Raw genomic sequence first — 4,595 nt, forward strand, 5'->3', positions numbered from 1 at the left:
CAACTCATCACCCGCCACTGCCTCGGGGGTCCCTCCAGGGCGCCCCACCAGTGTCGTCCGTGACCCTTTATCCCAAAATATCCCTTTCCATGGGCTCTGCCCATGTGTTCCACAGCACCTCTGTGGAATGCAGCTTGCTCTGAGTCTGGCCACAGCGTTTTTCCCAGTGTTTTGGGACCCTCATGGAGTCCACGTCGCCTCCACCTCATGTCCTCTCTGTGTCACATCCATCGTCTGGCGTGTCCACGCTCTCGCTTTTAGACGGGATTTTGCGGACGCATTTAGGAAAACACGCTACACATACCTTTCATGCAGTAATGTGGTTAATGTGGTTTATTTATTTGTACAATAATCACAGAAAGGTTTGGGTTGGGACATTTAAACTTAGCTTGTTCCAACTCCCAATAATATATATATTTAATTTTTTTCCATGTTTTTTCTGGTTGTTAATTTACACAGCGCTTGCATGTGTTATGTTTAGGCAATCTACTGTATCATCCCAATTTTGCAGAGTATTTTTTCAGTGAAGATGTTCCAAGTAACATCCTATATTTGCAATAAAAATATGTAAAATATGATCAGAGTGTGAGTGCTTGTGGAAAATACCCACTGTGTTTTTGGGGGTAATACAGCACGGATTTGTACAATCACAGAATGGTTTGGGTTGAAAGGGACCTTAAAGTTTATCTCATTCCATGCCTCTGCCATGGGCAGGGACACCTTCCACTGGACTATACAAGGCACAGGATATTTATTGATTACAAAATTTATCTGGAGGGCTTTGAAAAAGTTGGGTTGTTGGCTGAATAGAGAGAAGATAATAAAAAAACAGACTAATGCCGAGTCTGAGAGGAAGGTCAGATAATTCTCTCAAAAAAATGTCTATGACAGATGCTGTTCCATTCAGTTCATAATCAGGTTGGGTTTTACATAGATGCAATACTCCTGAGGCCTAGAATTTAATTCATGTTTATAGAGGTGTTGGATATTTACAGCAATATTGAGAATTCCAAGGTGCTCTTGAAACAATCTAGTAGACCAGGAAAATCATGTTTTAGGAGTCAGGCTTTCTTCAAAATTAAAAATTCAGATAGGAACAGGAGAGAGAAACTGTCCCACCTCAGCTTTCAGGTTCCCTGTTTTGTGTTTGAAAGGTGAACAACATCCTCTTTGAGCACAGGTAGTCCCCAAGTTTGCAGTCAATCTTTCAAGGTGTTTTACACAAACAAAATTTCTAAGTAATGGTAACTAGAATTACTGAGATCAGGACTGGAGAGGACCTCAGGTGACCTCAAAGTCTTGTAATAGCCTGGAGAAAGTCCATTGAATAAAGAGTGAATATAGAGATGCTTGTGATAAATAACTGTGATGTTTTGAGAGTACAAGTTAGTAAGAACCAGAAGTGCTCAATAACGAAGTGTAAATTTAATTTAAAACGTGTTCACCTAATTAGTTGTTCTCTCATTATGGTCACACTCATTTCTCAGCTCTTTCTTTGTAAGAAACTACTAAAGATGATGACGTCCACTGGTTTTACACTGCCCACCTCTTCACTTTCACTACACCTATCTGCCAACGTGTTCCTAAAAAACGCACTGCTCAATGTCACGATGGATGGCAATGGAATTTCCCCCTCAGAATTAATGTCTCCACCTGTGAGCTAGAATTTTTTCTGCCTCTTTGCAACCGTTTTTGTTTCCATTGCCATCTTCCCTGCGTGAGGGCAGTCAGAGGTGAGGGGCAGAAAAACAGGCTCATGTTTGGCTCAGCCTCGCAGGTGAAGGGGCTGAAATCTTCCAGAGCCCTGATAGGCTCCGAAATTCCAGCTGCAGAAAAGCCAGCCTTGCCTCCACTCCAGTGATCCTGGCCATCCTTCATGCTGAACGTGCTGTCCTTGAGTGTTTATACTCTGTGTATCCCTTAAATCATGGGTGCCCTTTCCAGTGCATTAACTCCTCCAGGAAAAATTGCTTTGTCACCCATCACCCAGTCAAGCTGCTTCGTTCGTGAGGCTGAAAACAGCCGAGGATTGGGATCCAGAGCAGTGACAGCAGGGCTGCTGATGCTGGAAAATTACAGCTCTTGGGGGCAGGAATCAGCCTGGCATTCCCTGTTCGCGTGGCACTTCATGCACCCTGTCCCTGCCTCGTCACTGAATCCCAAGTATTAAATGGTAATAAGCCATCGTGCCGCTTAACAAATAAAAACTGATTTTCACAAGGGTTTGGGGCTTGTTGGCTCCATGGAAACAGAAGACTGTTTAATTTAGATAAATCCCGCTTATATTTCAGGAAAGTGTGGGCTATCCCCTCCTCTTGTTCCAGAGGGTGAGGTCTGGGTGAGAGACTCTGAAAATTGCACTCTAACTTCATTTAAAGTTTTCTTATTTTTTTTTACCTCTCCAAACAAGCAGTAGAACATGATTATTTTTTTATTTATGGTGTATTATGCTTTACACTTAAACATAGACTTTCTATGTACTAACACACTAAATTAAGAAATATATCAGGAAAAAAACGTGGATTATGGCACCTACACAGTGCTTGCATTCTCCTGTAATTATCACAGTATTCCCAGCAGAGCAATTTTATGGCAGATGCTAAAAATTTTCTGTGAAGATGGAAAAAGAAAGGAGAGAGAGAGAGAGAGAGCAGGAAGAAAAGGGATGTGGGCTTACCTCTCTCCTTTCAGCCAGGGCTTTGCACAAATTCCTACTCATCCAGTCCTAGGAACTTGCTCAGAATATACAGAGTTTTTTTTCCAGGACCTGACATTTCCTACACATAATCCATCAGAGTTAAATTTCCTACTCTTTGTGGTTTGGGATAGATGCATTTTTCCCGTGTAACAAAATCTGCCGTATCTCGAAACTGATAAAGCCCTGTGTGGCCATCTCCGTGGAAATACAGGGATTGGGAAGGCAGGTTTGTGCTGCAGTGTGCATCTCCTGGAAAAGCAATCTCTTTTTTATCTGAAAACATGCAGTGAAAGAAGATCCTCCACAGGCTTTAGTGGATTATTCAGTGCTTGATTACTGTTAAAAATACGCAGCTTATTTTTAGGTTGGCTTCAGCTTCCACCCGTCACAGTTTAGCTTATCTTCCCTGGAATGAAGAGATTGCTTTTATCCAGGTTTTGTTATCCAGACTTAGCACTGCAGGCTGCGGTCATCCCTCAAGACAAGATAAACAGGACTCTGGGAGTTCATCACAGTCAAGGATGTTTTCTAATTCTCTTAAGTCATTGCACATCTCTGGACGCTCTCCAGGTTTTCAAGTGACGTAGTTCCTGATTTTTTTTCCTGCTTTGATGACGATGTGAGTAAGGAATTCAGCATTCTGGTGGTGCTCAGACCAAGCCGGTGTAATCTGGTTTCTTGATTCCTGGTTGGATGTGCATTAATCTGTCCAAGAGCAGTGTTAGACCTTCCAGCCTCACAGATACGTTGCTGTGGCTTCCCAAGGGCTCCCAAAGGAATTGATTACAGAAGTATAGAAATATAAAGGTGATTATGGCAGATACATAGAAGGTTGAGTTCTGTGCCTAGACCTTGTCACCATTTAAATCACTGATCTAGACTTGTACCAATCCCTTGTCTTTGTCACGATTGCTCCTGCAGCTTCTCCTCAGCTGCTGACAGAAATAATTTTCCCAGTTCTTCTCTATAACTGATAAAACTGTCAAATAGTGAATCACAGAATCACAGAATATCCTGAGTTGGAAGGGATTCAACGAGGATCATCCAGTCCAGCTCCTGGCCCAGCACAGACACCCCAACAATCCCACTCTGTGCATCCCTGAGAGCATTGTCCAAATGTTCCTGGAGCTCTGGCAGCCTTGGAGCCATGCCCATTCCCTGGGGAGCTGTTCCAGTGCCCAGTGACCCTCAGGGGGAAGACCCTAAATCCCAAGGGGGGAGGATAGTGCCCAGGGTGTGCTCAGGGCTGCTTTGGGCAGGGGCTGTGTCTGTGAGTCTGGCATGCCACCGTCTTTTCTGGCTCCCATGCCAAAGGGCTGCTTCCCTTGGGAAAGGCCCATGGAGAGTTTCCCTCCAGGAGTGCCTGCACTGCTGGCAGTCTCTCAGGTCTGGGGACACCTTGCTGTCCTTTGTGGCTTGGTGGATCTGATTTGGGGCTCAGTGATGCTTTTGCACCTCTTGGGTGCCTTTTCCTGGGGCCCCCTGCACTCCCTCCCCATTCCATGCAGACATAGGTTATGGATGAAATTGTTTTAATAGAAAGGCAGAACAGGGAACAACATCTTCTACGTCTACGTCTACATCTACATCTACATCTACATCTTCATCTACAGCTATAACATCAAAAACACTCTGGCTCCATCCCAAACAATGTGAGCCCTCAAAAGGCCTAATCCTACATTTCTGCTCCAGCTCTGCCTGCAGGAGCCTTGAGCTTGCTGTCAGCTCTGGGCAGAGGGTTCTTCCTCCTCTTCTTCCCTCACCTTTCCAGCCTGATGCCATGTGTGCACACGCTGCCCTGGGGTGGTGGCAGGTCTGTCCCTGCATTGTGCTGTGCCTCCTGATGTTTCCTGCCAGTGGTGCTGCCGTGCCCTGTGCTCAGGGTGACTTTGGGACT

The 4,595-nt window shown here is 44.8% G+C and overlaps 1 protein-coding gene across 1 annotated transcript in view; it reads right to left on the minus strand.

Annotated features, from left to right (window-relative positions):
• Positions 1-2,948, minus strand: part of MSRA (methionine sulfoxide reductase A) — a 238,429-nt gene extending 235,481 nt beyond the window's left edge. The window contains exon 1 of the mRNA XM_017730846.1: positions 2,678-2,948. The gene's annotated coding sequence lies outside the window, so the exon portion shown is untranslated. The remainder of the gene's footprint in view (positions 1-2,677) is intronic.
• Positions 2,949-4,595: the final 1,647 nt, after the last annotated feature.

Source organism: Corvus brachyrhynchos, unplaced genomic scaffold (assembly GCF_000691975.1).
Source record: "Corvus brachyrhynchos isolate BGI_N302 unplaced genomic scaffold, ASM69197v1 scaffold203, whole genome shotgun sequence".
Taxonomy (NCBI): domain Eukaryota; kingdom Metazoa; phylum Chordata; class Aves; order Passeriformes; family Corvidae; genus Corvus; species Corvus brachyrhynchos.